The sequence below is a fragment of the Eptesicus fuscus genome, chromosome 6, assembly GCF_027574615.1.
Source record: "Eptesicus fuscus isolate TK198812 chromosome 6, DD_ASM_mEF_20220401, whole genome shotgun sequence".
Lineage (NCBI taxonomy): Eukaryota > Metazoa > Chordata > Mammalia > Chiroptera > Vespertilionidae > Eptesicus > Eptesicus fuscus.
The window spans coordinates 37,779,170-37,802,272 of record NC_072478.1 but is presented as its reverse complement, the minus strand read 5'-3'; the positions used below and the strand labels follow the sequence as shown (position 1 = coordinate 37,802,272).

At 37.3% G+C, this 23,103-nt stretch overlaps 1 long non-coding RNA gene across 1 annotated transcript in view; it reads right to left on the bottom strand.

The window, feature by feature from the left end:
- The window catches only part of LOC129149318 (uncharacterized), a 39,606-nt gene that overhangs the window by 4,332 nt on the left and 12,171 nt on the right, over window positions 1-23,103 (bottom strand). The window lies entirely within an intron of this gene.

Here is a 23,103-nt window from a genome sequence, read left to right as displayed (position 1 = left end):
CCGAAAAGTTGCATAACCTGCCTCCTAATCCTAAAGGTGGTTAAAATAGTTTAGTTACCTTGTAAAATTAATTATATCCTCTTACTATATAAAATTATACATTTTGAAAACATGATTTATTTTAACATGCTATTTATAATAAAAATATTTATTTTCCATGAATTTAGCTTTTTCAGTTTTGTTTGTTTATAAAAGAGAAAAACTAGAATAATAAACCTTCCATCTTCAGAGATCACTGTTTGGTACAGATTCTTCAACCTCTATTATGAAGGCAGTCGCATAAAACAACTTGGCGCATAAATAAATTCATGGAGGCATCTTTAAACTGCATTAAATAGCTGTCAATAAAAAGTATGACAATGGAGGGTAGAGGGAGAATTTTTAAAGTGATGTAGGTGAACTCCCTTATGATCGAATGGGGAAAATAAATATGAAAGCTTCCCTTATAATGAAACATAGTAATACTAGATAAGATTTTGAGCATAGCATGTACATTAGACAGATAAGCACCTTAATTTCCTACACAGAAAATAAAAAACAGCACAGAGTCCCAGATTTACTGTGATATTGTCATTATCATCAAGGAGGTAGTGCTCCCCCCTTTTTATTTTAGCATTTGGAAGTATTTCCTTGAAATCTGAGAGAGAAAAACGTAAGTTATTTTGTAATTCATGACTATGGACCCCACTGGAAATCAAGGATCCTTCTTTCACCCAGAATGATTGGACAGGCTGAACTAGTCAGGCTCAGGGCTGAGGAATTTCCCCCTAACACTCAGTCGGTGGTCTTTGGTGATGACACAGTAGTGAGAGCCAAGATGTAGCACAGAGAATGGAATTATCCTGGGTGTGAAACTTGAAACAATCTCCAAGAAAATACATGCATCAATGTATTGCAAAACACTTGACATGAACAAATGATAGTGATTCCTGAAAGACAGGGCTAATACACCGTGAGCCCTACATTGTTGAAGCATTCTCCCTACCCGGCCTAAGAGAACTTCCAGGAATCAGTGCAGGGAAAGGAAACTAATAGTCTCCTCGGATTGGGAAGATGTTGCTGAGAGTCTGGGTCAATCAAGGTGGCTTGATCGGATGAGACTGTATACCAGAGAAGAGATAACTGCATAGAGGGAGAATCCAGAGATCTTCAGATATTTCTCCTGTCGTATTTAACAGCGTATTGATCAGCATATACAAGGGTTTACAATTGTGATTATGAGGGACAGTTTATTCTTACATTATTATTTATTATATATTGTATGATTTAGATAATCACAACTGTAAACCTAGTTTTTCACACCTCTGTATATATTGCTTGTGTATTTATGAAGATAGAAGGCTCTCAAGTTCATGCAGTTTACACAATTGCAAACCTAATAAAGGGCAAGCCATTTCCGTGGGCTTCAGAGTACTCCTCTACCATATTGCCACTTTAAGGAAAATACAATATTCTGAAACTTGTTTTTCAGCTTTTGCATTATTCTTAATTTATTATATAGATATGCTGTGTGTGAAATGGGTAACATTCAGAAATATTTTATTTTATGTTTTACTTGAAAAATTATATTTTTAAAAGGGGTACATGAAAATGCATATGTGTATTTTAAAACATTTTATTTCTTCTGTTGGAAATATGCATTCAGTTATGACTAAAAACTATAGTGGAGGGGCAGCATTGGGCATACACACACAGACACACATACATGAACACAAAAGGTCCTTACCACCTTTAAAACTCTTACTTACACAAAAACTGATTTTGAATTTTGAAGATCCTTCTATTATAAAAATATATAGAGATATTAGGAAAATAGTAATCAAATAAGCACACTAAATTATGAATACCTGAGGCATCTTTGTATTTTTAATATTAGGAAATTATATATTTGGAGAGAAAACGTGAGAGAGGAGAGAAAAGATCTCAAAAGCAACCATCTTATTGTGTTTATCTTTACTTAAGCATCTTATTGTGTTTATCTGAATTATAAGTTAAAACATATTAAAATATTAAAGTTTAAAAATGGCTAAGTTAATATTTCCATTTACTTTAACAATATATCTATACTATTTTTTTGAAGCAAAGTTTGTCATGAGATTCAATATGCTCCCTTAAATTGAAATTATGGTTCATTATTTTTCAGTCTGGAAATGTAAAGTAAGTAGTTACTTGAATATATCTATATTATTATGCTTTTTGATAAAACTGTGAAATGGTCTAGAAATAGACTGGTGGCCTGGCAGTGTGCCAATACCATTGCTACTTGTGTCAATTTAATGAAAATGACTGAAAAGGCATTTAAGAACTAAAAGTAGGTGTAATGTAATGCATTTATGGAATGTTGATTTATTTGTAATTAATGAAAATATCTATCTACTTCATCTATGCCCTTGTCAAATTTAAAAATATTTTATTTTTTATTTTTTTTAACTGTTTTTTTTTTTATTTTTTTATTGAGGTATTATATGTGTACATATCTTACTATTACCCCCCCACCCCACACCCACACATGCCCTCTCCCCCAGAGTTTTGCGTCCATTGTTTATGCTTATATGCATGCATACAAGTCCTTCGTTTGATTTCATAACTCCCCCACCTCTCCCAAACTTTCCCCCTGTAATTTGAAAGTCTGTTTGATGCTTTACTGTCTCTGTATCTATCTTTTTGTTCACCACTTTATAATGTTCTTTACTATCCCTAAATGAGTGAGATCATGTGGTATTGTTCTTTCATTGACTGGCTTATTTCACTTAGCATAATGTTCTCCAATTCCATCCAGGTTGCTGCAAATGATGAGAATTCCTTCTTTTTTATGGCAGCATAGTATTCCATTGTGTAGATGTACCACAGTTTTCCGATCCAGTCATCTGCTGATGGGCACCTAGGCTGTTTCCAAATCTTAGCTATTGTAAATTGTGCTGCTATGAACATAGTGGTGCATATATCCTTTCTGATTGGTGTTTCTAGTTTCTTCGGATATATTCCCAGGAGTGGGATTACTGGGTCAAATGGGAGTTCCATTTTCAGTTTTTGAGGAAACTCCATACTGTTCTCCACAGTGGCTGCACCAGTCTGCATTCCCACCAGCAGTGCACGAGGGTTCCTTTTTCTCCGCATCCTCGCCAACACTTGTTGTTTGTTGATTTGTTGATGATAGCCATTCTGACAGGTGTGAGATGGTACCTCATTGTTGTTTTGATTTGCATCTCTCGGATAATAAGTGACTTTGAACATGTTTTCATGTGTCTCTTGGCCTTTCTTCTGTCTTCTTTTGAAAATATTCTGTTTAGGTCTGTTGCCCATTTTTTTATTGGATCATTTATCTTCCTCTTATTAAGTTGCATAAGCTGCCTGTAGATGTTGGAGATTAAACCTTTATCAGTGATAGCATTTGCAAATATGTTTTCCCATGCAGTGGGCTTTCTTGTTGTTTTGTTGATGGTTTCTTTTGCTGTAAAAAAGCTTTTTATTTTGATGTAGTCCCATTTGTTAATTTTCTCTTTAGCTTCCATTGCCCTAGGGGCAGTGTCAGTGAAGAAGTTCTTGTGGCATATGTCTGAGATTTTGTTGCCTGTGGATTCCTCTAGTATTTTTATGGTTTCCCGTCTTATGTTTAAGTCCTGTATCCATTTTGAGTTTATTTTTGTGTATGGTGTAAGTTGGTGATCTAGTTTCATTTTTTTGCATGTATCTGTCCAGTTTTCCCAACACCATTTATTGAAGAGACTGTCTTGACTCCATTGTATGTTCTTGCCTCCTTTGTCAAATATTAATTGAGCATAGTGGTTTGGGTCGATATCTGGGTTCTCTATTCTGTTCCATTGATCAATATGTCTGTTCTTGTGCCAGTACCAGGCTGTTTTGAGAACAGTGGCTTTGTAATACAGCTTGAAATCTGGTATTGAGATCCCACCTACTTTATTCTTCTTTCTGAGGATTGCTGAGGCTAGTCGGGGTCTTTTTTTATTCCAGATGAATTTTTGGAGAGTTCTTTCTAGGTCTGTGAAATATGCTGTTGGTATATTGATGGGGAGTGCATTGAATCTGTAGATTGCTTTGGGTAGTATGGACATTTTAATGATGTTGATTCTACCAATCCAGGAACATGGTATGTTCTTCCATCTGTTTACGTCTTCCTCTATCTCTTTTTTCAGTGTCCTGTAGTTTTCTGCATATAGGTCTTTTACCTCCTTAGTTAAGTTTATTCCTAGGTATCTTAATTTTTTTGGTGCGATGGTAAATGGGATTGCTTTTTTAGTCTCGCTTTCTGTAAGTTCATTATTGGTGTATAGAAAAGCCATAGATTTCTTGGCGTTAATTTTGTATGCCGCTACATTGCCGAATTCATTTATTAAGTCTATTAGTTTTTTGATGGAATCTTTTGGGTTTTTTATGTACAATATCATGTCATCTGCAAATAAGGACAGCTTCACTTCTTCTTTTCCAATTTGGATGCCTCTTATTTCTTCTTCTTGCCTAATTGCGATAGCTAATACTTCCAGTACTATGTCAAACAGGAGTGGTGAGAGTGGGCATCCCTGTCTTGTTCCTGTTCTTAGGGGAAATGGTTTTAGTTTTTGCCCATTGAGTATGATGTTTGCTGTGGGTTTATCATAAATAGCTTTTATTATGTTGAGGTATGAGCCTTCTATTCCCACCTTGTTGAGAGTTTTTATCAAGAAAGGGTGTTGGATTTTGTCAAATGCTTTTTCTGCATCTATTGATATGACTATGTGATTTTTATCTCTCAATTTGTTTATGTGATGTATCACGTTTATTGATTTGCGGATATTGTACCATCCTTGCATTCCTGGAATAAATCCTACTTGGTCATGGTGTATGATCTTTCTGATGTACTGCTGGAGCCGATTTGCTAGAATTTTGTTGAGGATTTTGGCATCAATGTTCATGAGGGATATTGGCCTGTAATTCTCTTTCATTGAGTTGTCTTTATCTGGTTTTGGTATTAGGGTGATGCTGGCTTCATAGAAGGAGCCTGGAAGTGTTCCTTCCTCTTGAATTTTTTGGAATAGTCTGAGGAGGATAGGTTTTAGTTCTTCCTTGAAAGTTTGATAAAACTCTCCTGTGAAGCCATCTGGCCCCGGGCTTTTGTTTGCCAGAAGCTTTTTGATGACTGCTTCAATTTCTTCCATAGTTACTGGCATGTTGAGCTGTTTAGAATCTTCCTGATTGAGTTTTGGAAGGTTGTATTTTTCTAGGAATATGTCGATTTCCTCTAGGTTGTCCAGTTTGTTGGAATAGAGTTGTTCGTAGTATTTTGTAACAATCCTTTGTATTTCGTCGGGATCTGTTGTTATTTCACCTCTTTCATTTCTGATTTTGTTTATTTGGGTCCTCTCTCTTTGCTTCTTGGTGAGCCTGGCTAGAGGTCCATCAATCTTGTTTATCCTTTCAAAGAACCAGCTCTTGGTTTTGTTGATCTTTTGTATTGTTTCTTTGGTCTCTATGTCGTTTATCTCTGCTCTGATCTTTATTATTTCTTTCCTTCTGCTTACATTGGGCTTATCTTGTTGCTCTCTCTCTAACTCTTTGAGTTGTTGGGTTAGGTAATTTATTACCATTGTTTCTTGTTTTTTGCAGTAGGCTTGTAGAGCTATGAACTTCCCTCTCAGGACTGCTTTCACTGTGTCCCATAGATTTTGGATTGTTGTGTTTTCATTGTCGTTTGTTGCCATGATGTTTTTTATTTCTTCCTTGATGTCTTTGGTAACCCAGTCATGGTTTAATAGCATGCTGTTTAGTCTCCAAGTGTTTGATTTCTTTGGGTTGTTTTTATTGTAGTTGATTTCCAGTTTTATGCCACTGTGATCTGAGAAGATACTTGATATGATTTCTATCTTCTTGAATTTGGAGAGACTTTGCCTATGTCCTAACATATGGTCTATCTTTGAAAATGACCCATGTGCACTTGAGAAGAATGTATATTCTGTGGCTTTGGGATGAAATGTTCTGAAGATGTCGATTAATTCCATCTATTCTAGTGAGTCATTTAGGATTGATGTTTCTTTGCTGATTTTTTGTTTAGAGGATTTGTCCAATGGTGATAGTGGGGTATTGAAGTCTCCTACTATGATTGTATTACTGTCAATCTCTCCTTTGATATCTTCCAGGAGTTTTTTAATGTATCTTGGTGCTCCTGTATTGGGTGCATATATGTTTACCAGAGTTATTTCTTCTTGTTGGATTTCTCCCTTTAGTATTATGAAGTGGCCTTCATTATCTCTTGTTATGTCCTTCACTTTGAGATCTAATTTGTCAGATATAAGTATTGCAACCCCAGCTTTTTTTTCATTTCCATTTGCCTGGAAAACCTTTTTCCATCCCTTTACTCTCAGTCTGTATGCATCCTTTTTTTTGAGGTGGGTTTCCTGTAGACAGCAGATATCTGGGTTTTGTTTTCTTATCCAGTCTGTTACCCTGTGTCTTTTGATTGGGGCATTCAATCCATTTACATTTAAAGTTATTATTGATAGGTACTTATTTGACGCCATTTTTATTCTATACCCCTGTGTACCTACTTTGCTTCCTATTTCTTTCTTTTTTTTTTTTTTTACAGCAGACCCTTTAGCATTTCTTTCATTGCTGGTTTGGTGGTGATAAACTCCCTTAGTCCTTTTTTGTCTGTGAAGCTCCTGATTTCACCTTCAATTTTGATTGATAGCCTTGCTGGGTACAGTATTCTTGGATTTAGACCCTTCCTTTGCATGACTTGGTATATTTCATTCCATTCCCTTCTGGCCTGATGAGTTTCTGTTGAGAAATCAGTTGCTAGTCTGATGGGGGTTCCTTTGTATGTAACTGTCTGTCTCTCTCTGGCCGCTTGTAAGATTCTTACTTTGTCGTTGGTGTTTGCCAACTTAACTATAATGTGCCTTGGCGTCGGTCTTTTGGGGTTCATTTTGCTTGGAACTCTGTGAGCTTCTTGGATTTGTGTGGGTTTTTTCTTCCCTATATCAGGGAAGTTTTCTGTTATTATTTCTTCAAACAGGTTTTCTATTCCTTGCTCAGTTTCCTTTCCTTCTGGCACCCCTATTATCCTGATGTTGTTTTGTTTTGTATTGTCCTGAAGTTCCCTTACGCTCTCCTCAATCTTTCTAATTTTTGTTTCTAGAAGCTGTTGTAATTGGGTATTTTTTTCCATCTTGTCTTCTAGCTCACTTATGCGGTCCTCTGCTTCATCTAGTCTACTCTTGATGCTTTCTATTGAGTTCTTTACAGCAGCGATGTCATTTTTCATTTCTTCTTGGTTCTTCTTCATTTCTTCTTGGTTCTTACTCATATTGTCGAATTTGTCTTCCATCCTTTTCAGCCACTTTATGACCATTTCTCTGAATTCTTTCTCTGATAGGTTGTTTGCCTCTAAATCGTTTACTTCCTTTTCTGGTGATGCCTGCTTCTCTTTCCTGTGGGGGCTGTTTCTTTGTCTCCTCATGGTCTCTCTTCTCCGGATGTCTGGTTATATAGATTTCTCTCTCTGGCGTTGATTTAAAGGTATAAGATACAACACAACCAGGCACAACAGACAAGGCACTGAACAGAATTGTATTCACGATATTAATAACCTCCAATAAAGGTAACCACCAGTGAAAGACAAATTAGGGAATAGGAGTGGAAGAGGGAGAGTAAAAAGAAAGAACAACAACGAAAAAAAAAAAAAAACAAAGAGTGTGAATCTGAACTTGGGAAAAGAGCAGAAAGAAAGAAAAGAAAAAGAAATAACAGAAAAGAAAAAGAAAAGAAAAAAAAAAGTAAGAGAGACAAGAATGATACTAAGAGAGAAAAGGGGAACAAACTATATATATGGGGAGTAAACTCCACTAGAACAACCACTATTCCCAGCAAATTCCAGCAACACGAGCCTGGAGGTTGATACAAACTGCAACAGCAGCTAATATCAAGTGAGGCAAGGGAAAACAAAAGTAAAAAACAAACAAAAACAAAGCAAACAAAAGAACCAACCAAACCAACAAAAAGAATAATCAAAACAATCTCATAAAAAAGCATAAAAATTCAATCTAATCAACATTCAAGCAAACAACAACAAAAGGCCCGAGAGAAAAATAATTTTTTTAAGGTAGCGTAGAGAGAGGTTTGTATGGATTTGGAGCAGGGGGTTGGGAATTAGATATATAAGTAGGGTGAAGTTTTAGCAGGGAGTAAACTGAAAAAGTAGGGAAAATCTAAAGCCAGAAAGGGTTAAGATAAACTGGGGACCAAGGGGGAAAGGTTAGGAGGAGAGTGATGGCATAATGTTAGCTTTGAGATAGGGTAAAGCGATTGTAAGGGAAAGATGCAAATCAAATGTAGGACACTAATCCAAAAATAAAAGAAAGAGAAAATCAAATGACATTAAAAAAAAAAAAAGTAAAATAATAGTAATAATAGTGCTGATTGAAAATAAAAATGTAATAATTAAAAAGTTGAAAATCGAGTGAGGAAAAAGAAAAAAAAAATTAGTTTCTTAAGTAAAAGATGCAAAAAATGAAAATAAAAGATATGAGAATAAAAAATTTAAAAAATTGAAAAAAGAATTGAAAATTAAAAAATAGGAAGACTAAAATGTGCAGTAGCGGCTGTCATTCACTTCCTCTATTATTCTGTTTGGTACGCCTTTTTCCCAGTCTGGGCGGTATTTCAGTTCAGCTTCATTCCAGGGCTCCTCAGTGTTGGAAGCCAGTCCTGCTTTTTAAGCCAGCCGTGTCTTAATTTCTCGTATTTATTTTTTATTACACCAGAGACAATTAGCATTTCAGCCCCTGGGTGGCAGTGTTTCTGAATTGACTTCCGGGCCTCTCTAGCACTTTTTTTTTTTTTTCTCCCCTCTATGGCACTCACTACCGGTTTGTGGAGGTGTGAGCCTCAGAGCTTGTGGAGGTGTGCGCCTCAGAGCTGCCTCTCTGATGGTCACATGCAGCTCTGGTCTCCAGGTTCCGAAAAAACACCTTCCCCCTGCAGTCTTTCAGGGTTTCCACCTGGGTTTTTCTATGTGTTGGGCTTAGCAATCAGAGTCGGAAAGAGCCCAGGTGTGCGGACCGTGGGTCTGTGCACCAGGCTAAGGAGCCTGTACTCCTTTGAAAATTCTCAGTCTGACCCTCCTCGTCAGATTAAAATGAGTTGCTTTCAAGAGGTCACTTCTGTTAGCAGCTCAGAAGACCCCCCTCCTCATTCACGGATCAAGGCAGTTCCAACTGCCGCCGATTTTTCTAGGCACAGACCTCCCGGCTCCTGCCGGTCCTGCGGCTGCCGCGCTTCCCTCACCCAGCGCTTCCCTCACCCACAGCGGGGATTAGAAACCGCCCCTCATTTCAGAGGAAATCTGACCTTTCCGTGGTGCAGTGAAGAGTTTCTTTGAATCTGAATGTTTGCGCTGATAGGGGACCGGTGGTCTGGTGCTCCCAGCAGTTCAGTGTTTGCAGTTGTCGCGGAAAGTCAGGTTTCCACTAAAATCCTCCTTTCCTTGCAAGATGGCGAGGCGCCCGGCGAGCCGGCAGCTCAGGAAGGGGACCCAGCCCCTGTGGGTGCTGCGCGGTCAGAGGAACACTGCCCAGCACTCCCCCGCCTTCTCCTGGAGTTTAGCTGTCCCTTGGCTCGCCCACATACACTCCCTCTGCGAGCCTCTGCTGCTCCGACTCTCCGCCCCAGGAACAGACTCCAAACCCGACTCTATTCCATCGCCATTTTCTCCTTCTCCAAAAATATTTTAAATATTTTTGAATATTGATGAATAATTAATTGCAATCAAGGCATCCTTCATTGGAAGAATGGATAAACAGATTATAGTACAAATATACAACAAAAAAGTATTCAGAAATAAGTGGAAAGTATGTTGTTGATTCATGCAACACAATGGCTAAATCTTAAATGCATTTTGTTAAGTAAAAGAAGGGAGACTCAAAAGACTGCATTTTATATCATTTCATTTATATGACAAAATGGAAAGCAAAACTATCATGACAGAAAACATATCAGTAGTTTCCTAGGGGTTTAGAAAAGGGGGGAAATGGTTGAGTCCAAGGGATACACAGTGGAAATTTTAGGGTGATGGAACTGTTTTAAAACACTAACAGAAGTAGAAAATGCATGACTCAATGCATTTGTTAACATCAATACAACTGTACATCACAAATGTTTCAATGTACAGACATTCAAAAAAGCAACCAAGATTTCAGGGATCTATGGATGGAATGTAGTCTGTGATAAATAAATCTGACTGTTATAAATGTGTGGGATAACTACACTGAAAAAGTAAATAAAGGAGCTGGCTTTTAAGCAACACTGCAAAATGGTGTTTTGACTGAAAATTATAAGGGTAAATACAAAAGTAACTGTGCATAATCACTGTACTTTAGTTGGCAACTTTTCCCCATAGGGCTCAGGTCAATGATTTTGAATCAGCTTTACATGTACTGGCATTGAAAAGTAGATGGACAGTGAAGAGTGGTGGTTAGGTTTCTCTCTGTAAGAGTACAAAGTTATAGGTAAGCAAAATGGAACCTTGAGGTACTAGACTAGAGTCAGTATACACTCATATAGAGTGTATGATAGTTAAGGAAAATCATGAATATGTGAATATATATGGATCAGCACATTCTTTCCCTAGTCTATCTGCTGAGCAGGCCAAGAAGTAGTGACACCCAGGAACAGCAGGTACTCCCAGTGCCCAGATTTTGATTTCTAAACACCATATAAATCCAAGTAAAAGAACCAGGACTCCTTTGAGAAATGACATATAGTAAGGCTAATATAAGAAGATCCAGGAGCATCTTATAGTATCAGAACATAAGGACATGTTTTTAAAGTAAAAGATACATAGGAGCCAAACAGAAGGAATTCCTAATAGCCAAAGCTGGAAAAAAAAAAAAAAGAGCAACAAAACACGAACATAATATTGAATTATAATCCAAAGTATGAAATACATATCCATATTGATATAAAATAAATACATGTAAATGGGGACAATAGACAATTCCCTTTCTTCCAATTAGTACATGCACTTGCTCCCCATCAGCAGGAGGAGCTTAGCCCCCGCCCCCCTCCTTTTGATGCTGGGCTGTATTTAGTGACTCATTTCCTAAGAACAGAGTATGGCAATAGAAAATTCACAGTGGGGAAACCTCATGTACACTACCTTCATCAAGTGAACAAGGTTAACGCCACGAGTAGATATCAGATGCCCTTCTGATGGCAAATGTAAAGGGCACCTCATCTCAATGATAACTCCTTCCAAAATCCCATAAGCCACGTCTGTTTGTAAGGAAAACATCAGACATCCCAATTTGAAGGGCATTCTCCAAATACCTGACCAGTACTCCTCAAAACTGTCAAGATCATGAAAAAAAAGGACAAACAGAAATTCTCACCGACTGGAAGAGATTAAAGAGACATGGCAACTCAATGCAATGTGGTATCCAGATTAAACCTCAGAACAACAGCAACACAATGGGGGCATTGATGGAAAAAACTGGTGAAATTCAAGTCAAGTATGGAGTCTAGTTAATAGTGATGTATTAAAGTTGGTTTCTTAGTCTTGACACATGCACTGTGGTAAGATAATACCATTGGAGGTAAAGGAAGTTGAGGGTGCAGGATAACACTCTGCACTATCTTTGCAACCTATCTGTGAACCTGAAAAAAATAATTCCAAAGCAAAATACTTAATAGAAAAATGCACGATAACCACAAAGCTACGTTCTGCAAGAATTTGGTTTTATTTCTCTCTCTCAAATCCGGTCTTGGAAACTCAGAGTACATATTTGGAAGCATGCTCTTGCTTGTAGAGCTGAACTGGCTTACTAACAGGCTATGTACCTTCATGTGAAAACCACCTGACAGCTTGATCTGTAGGTGGTGTGCCAATATAATGAGGTGGCCTTGGGTGTTAAAACTCATGGAATGCTTGCAGTTGTAAAAATCACAGGGTCTACTGCCAAAACCTGACAGTAACAGGCCCCAGAGAGAAGTGAAATAATGTGGAAAATATTAGAAATTCAGAGAATACCAACATAAAAACTAAACTTTATACTCACTGAATCATCCTGTCTAGTTTACAAAGACATTTTTATTTCTACTCAGGAGTAAGTTACCCAATTTTTCTGAGAACCAGATGTTGTTTATTGCATTGTACATATTTCACAGCTTGATGCTATAGGAATTATTTCTGAATTTCTATATTAGAAAAAAGTGTCCTATTGTTAAAAATAAAGGTTTGTAAATATAAATTCCTGGAGAAACTCTGCTTTTAGTTGTGAAGATGAAGTGCTGCCATAGTTTCCCTTGCATTAGGGACCTGATGGCCTCCACTTGCTTATATACGATCAAGTGCTAAATAATAACCTCTCTTCCACCCATGTCCTAATCAATGAAAGGCTTATTTTCACTATATGCTGCCATTACTTTTTAAATGTTTTGCCGTCTTTTTCAAGCCAATGCTACTTAGAAAATAAATGATAAAATAAAAGGGTACTTAAGAAAAATATATATGGGTTCTACATTCTTTAACACACATTTGGGGTGAGATCTCAGAGTTCTGAATTTTTCAAATTTTATGAGGATAACTCATTACTTATACCACTTATTGCATGATATCTTGCCTGTACATTAATAGTTTTGCAGCAAAGTTTATGAATATTTACAGTGAGTGAAATGAATAATGGCTTTGAAGGTTTTGGCAACAAATGAGTTCAGGTCTCTATAGTTTTTGCCACAATATAGGCTCAAACCCTTACCAGTTTGCACAACATCTTTTTTTTTTTTTAATTCAGAATTGCTGGTAAAAGACTTGAAACCTTATAAGTATGTTCCTTTATTTCTTTCCCTATTAGAAACCACACCTGTTTGAATTCCATACTCACAGTTAAGTACAGAGTATCCCAATATTTCAAGTGGGTGATAAAAAGAACGTTTTGCATAGCAAAGTCTCAGTTTTCTCTATCATCTGTGAGTCCTACCTTGTTTAGTATTTAGTACTCTTTATAGATCCCAGCTCGGAGGATAAATTATATGATCACTGTAGTTAAAGGGCATTTTGGAAAGCATCTCTCTCCTCAGCAAAACTTAGATAAGAGGACTAAAGCCACAAGGCACGCCCAGAGACTTAGTTGTGTGGGACATATTGACTTACTTTAAAATAATAATATGTCATCTTTATTTGATTGAAAATAAGTTTCCAAAATATCAGAATAATGTAATCTAAACATCAATGATTCTCCAAATGCATATACATATAGTGACAATACACTGCCTTACCATTTCTATCCCAAGCTCCTGCTCCCCTGAGGAATCCAATTATGACATTTTAGATATTTGGGGGAAAACTGATTCTCTTCATTCCTTCAATAGATAGTTGTTAAGCATCTACCATGCAACATTCCATATGAACCACACAGCCTACTGGAGTAATAGATATTAAGTGGTATGAATAGTTAATAGGAAAATTAAACACTACACTACAGGATAAAGGGACTATGGAAAAAACATGGCAGGTACAGTTATTACAGGTTAAAGGGGATAAAATATTGTGTGCAATTTAAAAATGGTGAGTCTCACTGAAATGCATGTGATTGAGTGAAATTTTGGAAATGAAGTAGTTAGCCATGGAGGTTTCTGTGAAAGTATTTTACCAAGATGATGGTCTATTTCATCATCCTATATAATAAAGACCTAATATGCTAATTAGAGCAGATGGCGGAACAATCTTCCAGAATTACCAGTGGGCGGGGGGCGGGGCCACAGGGCAGCCAGCGAGGCAGCTGGGGCTGCGAGGGTCTACTCTTGCATAATTTTCGTGCATGGGGCCTCTAATATTATATATTGTTTTAAAATGTCTAAAAGCTTAGAAAACAATTATTTTTTTCATTATGATGCTTTTGGTGTTATATCTAAGATATCTTTGCCTAAGCCAATTTCATATGGATTTTTCTTCTAAGTTTTCTTCTAGAAGCTTTGTAGCTTTAAGTTTTACCTTTATGTCTATTATCTACTTTGAATTAATGTTTTTGCATAGTAAAAAGTATAAAAACACACCCCCTTTTTGCTTACGAATATCCAGGAGATTTGTTGAAAGGGCAATATAATTCTCTGTTGTACTGCATTTGTGTCTTTGTAAAGAATCAGTTCATATAAGTGTGAGTTATTTCTAGACTTTCTATTCTATTTTTCCTATATGTCTATTTTCATGTCAATGACATGCTGCTGTAATTACTATAGTGAACACGTGAATTATACATTTATATGTTATAAACCTCACAATGCATTGCTATTGTTAGTATTTTAAGAAAACAGTCACTTATCTTTCAAAGAGATTTACATAATAAGAAAATCATACTGTTACATTTACTCATAACTATTTCTAGTGCTCATTTCTTTAAATAAATCAAATACTTGTCTCTTATCGTTTTCTTTCTGTATGAAAGATTTCCATTAACATTTCTTGTAGTGCAGGGATGATGGTGATAGTCTTTCAACATTTTTACATCTGAAAATGTCTTTATTTTACCATTTTGAAAGATATCTCTATCATGTATAAAATTCTAAGTTAATCTTTTTTGTTTATTTGTTTTAAAGATGTAACTCTCCCATCTTCTTGATTACACTGTTTATAGCAAGTATTATCTAGTATTACCTTCATTTGTTCCTTTGCATGTAACAAATCTGTTTTTCTAGCGCCACTTTTAATAACTTATTTTTATCAATTGTATTGTACCTTGGTATCATTTTCCTCATGCTTCCTATGCTTGGATTTCAATGAGTTTCTTGCATCTATGGGTTTATGGTTTTCATTAAGTTTTAAATTTTTAGCCTTTATTTTTTCAAGTAATTTTTCTGTTCCTCCTCTCTCCTCTCTTTTAGGGACCCAGCTACCCCTAAATTAGTGTGTTTAAAGTTGTCCCACAACTCATTGAATCAGCTCTGGTCAGTGGCTCGGTTGATTGGTACATCCTCCCATACACCAAAAGGTCAGGCCACCTACCTAGGTTGCAGGCAGGTTCCATCCCCAGACTGGGCACACTGATAACACATAGGAGGCAACGTATTGATGTTTCTCATATCAATGTTTCTCTCTCTCTCTCTCTCTCTCTCTTCTCTCTCTCTCTCTCTCTGTCTAAAATCAATAAAAACATATAATTGGGTAAGGATAAAAATAAGAAATAAAAGAAATACATAGAACCAGATAATAAAATTTAACTTTTAGCACTAATAAGAAAAAAATAAATGCTGAGAACTGAATTTTTAATAACCATCACTATAACAGTTGTTATATAAGAGGGCAAGCTAAATAAAAGGTTATTGAGATTAGTTTGAATGATAAGGAGAATTCTACTTAATTAGCAGTTTATATGTGCTGTCCCAGAGGAGCTGATGGAATTTTAGGTCCCATGTGACAGGCTCCCTCTCTAGAGTGTGTTTCTTCCATCCCTTAATCAGGCTATATATATATATATATATATATACATATTATAATATATATTTTATTGATTTTTTACAGAGAGGAAGAGAGAGGGATAGTTAGAAACATCAATGAGAGAGAAACATTGGTCAGCTGCCTCTTGCACACCCCCTACTGGGGATGTGCCCACAACCGAGGTACATGCCCTTGACTGGAATCAAACCTGGAACCCTTGAGTCCACAGGCTGATGCTCTATCCACTGAGCCAAACCAGTTTCGGCTTAATCAGGCCATATTAATCCAGGATTTGTATTGTGTTATGTTAATGTTATCCTATCTAATAAAAGAGTAATATGCAAATTGGCCATCACTCCAACACACAAGATGGCCGCCCCCATGTGGACACACAATGGCCACCACAAGATGGCCGGCAGGGGAGGGCAGTTGTGGGAAATCAGGCCTACAGAGGAAGGCAGCTGGGGGGACCAGGCCTGCAGGGGAGGGCAGTTAGGGGCAACCAGGCTGGCAAGGGAGGGCAGTTAGGGGTGACCGGGTCAGCAGGGGAGGGTAGTTAGGGGCAATCAGGCTGGCAGCGGAGCAGTTAGGCATCAATCAGGCTGTCAGGGTAGTGGTTAGGGGGTGATCAGTCTGGCAGGCAGAAGCAGTTAGGGGCAATCAGGCAGGCAGGCAGGCAGGCAAGCGGTTGGGAGCCAGCAGTCCTGGATTGTGAGAGTGATCCCAGATTGGAGAGGGTGTAGGCTGGGCTGAGGGACACACACCCCTTTCCCCCCCACCATGCACAAATTTCGTGCACTGGGCCTCTAGTGATATTATGTTTGTCAATTCATTTCTTAAAGGTAACTCTTTGACTTTATTTACATTACAAAATAGTATATATAGCCAGAGAATGTTCAGCTTTTAGAGTAAAAGTATAGCCTCAAAAATAGACATTTTAAAGGTTTGTGTACAGACATTTTGTTGTTGTTGTTGTTTGTTTAATATATTTTATTGAATTTTTACAGAGAGGAAGGGAAAGGGATAGAGAGCCAGAAACATCGATGAGAGAGAAACATCGACCAGCTGCCTCCTGCACACCCCCTACTAGGGATGTGCCCACAACCAGGGTACATGCCCTTGAACGGAATCGAACCCAGGACCCTTCAGTCCGCAGGCCGACACTCTATCCACTGAGTCAAACCAGTTAAGGCTGTGTACAGACATTTTAAAATCTAAAAGTATGAATTACTTTTAATGCATTACAAACATAATCTAAGAAGTGCAGGCAATAATAAGGATAATCGGTAAATAGGATTCCTCCGTAGCTAGGTATAAATCATTACATAGTAGATAAGATTTAGTCTGTGCTTCAAAACATTAAATGTTTATGCGATTTGAGCCTGTTAGCTAAAGATGCTGAGGCTAATGGTGTTATTTTCTGAAAAGATGTGTGTATCTGAAAGTGCTATTACAGGACTGTGGTGTTTGGCCTCAGCCATTCCTGGGGGGGTCCCATTATCTGAAGCTCTGTGACCTTATGGATAACACCTTGCTTTTCTTTGAATAGAATCCGTGTCTAATTGTTTGGCTATGACTGCATCTCATTGCTCTCAAAGGGGGCTTTAAGCTCTCAAAACATCTCTTTAGCCCACCTTCTGTTCTGTTCTCCCTCATTCAGCCTTTTTGAAAGCATTTACCTTGAAACCCTGATGCTCTGTTCTGTTGACTCTCATCATGTGGCTTTCGTGGCAAAGCTAATTTGCAGTGATTTTTTTTTTTTTTAAGTTTTAGGTTTGGATGCACTGCCTTAAAATAAGAATATGTCTCAACCATAGAAGTCCCTAAAACTAAGTGAATCTTAGCAAAAATGTGATGTTCCAAACCCATTGTGCATTTATTTCCCACACATGGGAAACGGCCTCTTCCTCAAGAAGGCTTGTTTCTATTGAAAGAGGAATAATGCAAGGCACCGCAACTTGCACAGCATTTTCATGTTACTTGATTGTCAGCAGTAGGCACTGTGATCCCAGTGATGGCTTACTAGTAGAAGATTATTTGTTTGATTATATTTAAGGAAACCCTTCACAGATAATGATGTATATTAATGCTTTTACTTTAAACTACATTTTATTAAGTTTAAGTTCTTCCCTTTTAAAATTGTGTTGTTGTTGTTTTACTCTAATGATTAGTTAACATAATGAACAAATGGGAATTAGATATAGATCAGAATTAATTTGCCTTTCAAACAGTTATACGTTTATTTTCTATTTTCTGCTTGTGATTTTGACAAATTTGATCTATACTTTTTGGGCTAACACAGGTCCAGTTTAGGGATTAATAGTCCTGGCACTGTTTTCAAGCAGGTGTCAGAAATACTGCGCTGATCATTTCTGGATTCACACAGGATGTGCTGCCATGTTCTCCTCATCTTCCAGGGACAGTTTTACCACTCACTATTCATTCATTCTGACGCAGAATTGAGCCACAGAGAGCTAAAATGGCAATGACAATGTTTACTATGGTTAGAGCTCTCTGGAGAAGAATGTCATCAGTCAGATCAGAAATTAAAGGAAATAGAGGAACTGAAATTGTGCAAACATAACCTAAAAATGGGGTGCAATACACGGAACTGAGCAGGACATCGAGGATGCCACTGTTCAGCCCTCCACATTGCAGAACTCCCACTAAGCATCTAATGTGTGGTCTGTGACTGAAATTCAGCCTGATTTCTCTCTTCATCCCAAGGACTATCTGCACAACTTCTGGGGTGCATATACTGCATTTTGGATACCGCTGATTATCTGTTCGCATCACTTCATGAAAACATAAACCATATATGTGAAGAAACCTGTTACAGCTGAAAATATAAAATACATGAATGCTAGTCCAGATGATTTATTTGAATAATAAATGTGCAAGAGGAGAGAAAAAATAAATAATAAAACACAAATTTTAAAATGTGTTAGTTTAACTAGGACTTTATTTTCGGGAAAATTGAAGATTAGAAAAGATTAAAGGGAAATAGAAATTAGGCAGAATTACTAAAAAAAATAGAGAACTAGACATAGCTTTGCAAAATTTTTGAGCTGTTTTCATAAAAAGATGACACAGGTTTTAAGGTGGAAAAATCAGTTATTTTAGAAGCGAAGATAATTAGATGAGTATCTTTTTTTCAGTCTGATCGCAGGATCATCTTTGATAGGGGAACAAAATGGATAGGCTTTGAACAAAGGGTTATGATCCACTAGCCAAACATGAGTCCAATTCATATTCATATTAGGAGACAATAGAAAGACATAGTGGAACATGCACAAAATTAGAAACCATGACATCTATGAACCATCTCTATGGAAATAATTTAAGGAAAATATTTAAACAAGAAAAAAGATCAAAGGTATAAAAATAAAAGTAACCATGGACTTTTGCCCTCTCCATTAGGAAGTCAGTGAGGGACTTGCAGCAAGATGGCTGAAGCAGATGCAGCGCACCAGTGCTGGTCAGCTCTCAAAACTGACTAAGGAAAAACTACTGACAGTGAAGTCAAAATTGCACCAGAGTTGGGAGAACCAAGATGAACAAAGGAGTAGTCCCAGACCAAAGTCAGGGAGGGAAAGAGAACCAGAACCTCACAGAAAACAAGTCGCCATATGGCTGAACACTGTACCAAAAACAAAACTTTGGAAGCAGAACCTCTGGGAAGACAGAAAAGCTTTTCTGAACTCTGTTTCATTATCAAGTCCAGGACGACTAAGTTTATCTAACAGTGAGAGGAAGAAAATCTGGATGTCAAATCCCATACAAGGGTATTAGGAGAATAAAGAACAGAATAATATCCCTGCAGACAAAGAGAGCAAGCCAGGAAGAGATGCCCACACACAAATCTAAACTCTAGCCTACTATGTTAAAATGAACCATAAGGCATGAATATTATAATACACAGCTTGAAAGAGCTACGTAAACCAGAACTAGACTGACAACTGAGGTCACAGAACTCAAGCATTAGAAATAATAGGAAAAACTATGTCAGAAAGGAATACTAAAGTTGAAAGAACACAAAAACAGTAGCAACAAGAAAATAATGTCTTAAGTCAAATAATAAGTAAAATAATAGAAGCATTTCAAATAACTATTAAAATTGAAGAGATAAAAACATTTAAGAGGAAAATTGGAAAGATACTGAAAATAGACAAGGGAAATTAACATACAGTTAATAAGAATCACAGAAGAAGAAAACCAAAGCAAGAAAATAGAGTACATACAAAAATCTGTAATTTTTACAAAATCCTGACTATAAAACAAGTAAAAAATGTTTTTAAATTACATATATATTTTGGGAGCACCTAGGAAAAAAGGGCACGTGCCTTACAAGGGGAAAAATATATTATCAATCTACTTTATTACAGCAACACTGAAGCTTATTACACATGTCAATGGGATATATACTACCCACAAATTAAATGGAACATGTAGCTGATTATTTGAGTGCCAGGATATTATGAAAATTTGATAAATCTATCAGAAGAGTTTGTATATAAGCTTTAGTTGATAGAATAATAAAGCAATTTAGTTCTTTCTATTTTATCATATTTCTAATGCATACAAAATTTCAGTTAGGCACTATAAGTTATCCTCGAATTGTGTCATCTTGATATATAAACTCCTGAAGGGAAAAAGAAGTGGTCAGACATTTCTAAAGTGCAATAAACTTTCCTGCATCACTACTATTCCCTTGCCTGCTAATCTAGCACTTCCTAAATCCATGCCAATCTGCCCAAGGTAATGTGTACTTTGATATGTTTTATATAATACATAAAAAGCAGACAGCTCAAAATGTGCTAAATAATACAGTCTATATTATTTTCAACAGCACTACAAATAATAAACCTTTCTCCCAGATACCTCAAAGCAATTCATAAATAATGAATTGTTAAGAGCTCTGAGATGAAAATATGCTGTCAGTATGGTTTTAATGAAAGGAAAAGGGACGTTCACAGAGGTAACATAAGCCTCTAAAAACATTCATCGAGTTAGAGTGAAGGCTGAAGATAGGACCCAAGACTCACATCTCTCCATACAGAACATAAAAGAGAACTATTTTTTTCTTAATAATAAAATGCAAATTCATGTAAGAATCATATTGCAAGGGAATTAATTAAGTTCAAGGGAAACCATTAAGCTAGACCAAAAGAGAAAAATAGATAGCATAAGAAAAGTTAGTTCTGATTATTACAAAGTTTAGAGCAGTGTTATCAGTCATTTGGCTCAACATGAATTAATATTTCAACATTATGAAGTACAGACAATCCTGACAATACATCGTATTGGAGGAGTGTAGAAAATGGTTATCAAGTGAGAAATGGTTGGATCACTAGCAAACATATCCTCTGGCAGCTACCAAAGTGTTCCCTGTACATGAGAGAATAGCTCAGCCCCTAAGAAGCCCCTAAAACTTGTGTGATATTTCTGAGCAGTCATCAGAGTAGAAAAATTATAATATAATAAAACATAGAGGCTAGCATAAAAATAATTTCTGATGATCAGCAAATTATCCTATTGGTGAACAATACTGAAAAGAAAAAAGGAACAAAAACAGATACAGAGACAAAGAAGCATCTTTCAGACCATCAAACCTCATAGGGAAGGTAGGAGAGGGGAGGGGTAAGGGGGAGAGATCAACCAAAGGACTTGTATGCATGCATATAAGCCTAACCAATGGACACAGGGGGGTGAGGGCATGAGTGGGGGGTGGGACAATGGGGAGATAAGGACACATATGCAATACCTTAATCAATAAAATAAAATAAAAAAGACAATTTATATATCAAACTTCATCTGATAACCTAATAATCATCTATACTAATAAAAGCCTAGGTGGTGTTACGACCTCGTGTGCGACGCCGTCACAAGATGGCCATCACAATATGGTTGCCACAAGATAGCCACGTGCATAGTGGAGGCGTGGCCCAGTGGCTGCTTCACGCAATGAGGCCTGGGAGTCCTGCAGCTCCTCACAGCATGGAGGAGGCTGGTCCCAGCGTCTCTGCTGCCTTGCGTGGAGGAGGCGGGTCCCAGCAGAGGAGGCGGGTCATGGCAAGGGAGGGCAGTTGTGGGCGATCAGGCCAGCAGGGGAGGGCAGTTGGGGGTGATCAGCCTGGCAGGGCAGGGCAGTTGTGGGCAATTGGGCTGGGAGGGGAGGGCAGTTGGGGGTGATCGGGCCGGCAGGGAAATGGTTAGGGGGTGATCAGGCTGGCAGGCAGGCGAGCAGTTAGGAGCCAGTGGTCACAGATTGGATAGGGTGCAGGCCGTTCTGATGGACACGACCCCTGTGTACAAATTTCATGCACCGGGCCTCTGGTTTAAGATAATATAAATAGCAACAGTGCAATTACCAGAGAATTGTCAACCTAAAGAATTCAGTCCTCCTCAATTATGCAACACATGATTGCCTTCTATCTGTAAAACATTTTAACAATCTAAAAAACTCTTTTAAATGTTTTATTTAATTAACTCAGAAGGGAAAGCAGGACTCTATAATTCTGATGAACAAAAGGGATCAGATTTGATCTCCAGAAAACAGTTCTAATGAAATAAAACAATTTGCCTGAATGCAATACTCAGTACAAGGAATTTATTCTACTGATATAATGAATTGCTTACAGTTCATGAAAAAAAAACCTTTTTATTGAATATAAAGAAGAGAAGAAGGGAACAAATGGACTTAGAGATGCACTGGACAGTACAAGGTAGTGGTATCATCTATATATATAAAAGGCTAATATGCAGTGTCCCCTTGGGAGTTTGACCAGGAGACCAGGAGTTAGATCACTCAATATGACATGCACTGACCACCAGGGGGCAGCATGGAATGAAGGAAGGCCCTGGCTGGCAGCCAGGGAAGGAAGGCCCCAATCGGCCCTGATCGCCGGCCAGATGTCGGGACCTTACTTGTGCACACATTTCGTGCACCAGGCCTCTAGGAGTCTATAAATGGGCAATCTCTTATGGTTGTGCTTAACATCACTTATTTGAGAACTTCTCCAGGAAAGTTTTGAGTCATTTTTAACCCATTAAAAAAGAGCCTCAGATGCCTATCCATGTTTGATATATATAAGAAGACATGTACAGAAAGGAATTTCATGTGTTGCCACATATTTTTATCTCAACAAATAGATAATCATATTTGACATTTATACCACCCTTAAAACTAAACCCATTAATATAAAATCACACAATTCATAAAAAGATAAACTCTCTCAGATACAATTAGTTCGTTAACAGCAGCACACTTTTTCTAAAATGATAGGGAAGAATTAAATAACCATACTAATTTACTTATCTATATATTTATAACACATACATGTGAATATAAAAAACAGTTTGCCTAATATAATATGTGGAAGAATAAAATTAAAATATGCTAGAGAATATGAATTTTTGAATATATGTATTAAAAATAGGAAACTGAGTACCTACCATTTTCCCCCAATAAGATTTTTCATGTACAGATTTTATCAGCACTGAAATAGAGATGCAAAGGCCCTCGACTTAAATGATCAGTTCTAGGATTTCTAAAATCCCTTGTCCCTGAACTGCCTGTGAGATCCTAATTTATGTTTTGGTGAACACTCCTGGTTTCTGCAAATGTATTGGCAGCCCTTATTCCATAGTGTAGACAGATAGGTGATAGATCATAGAGCCAT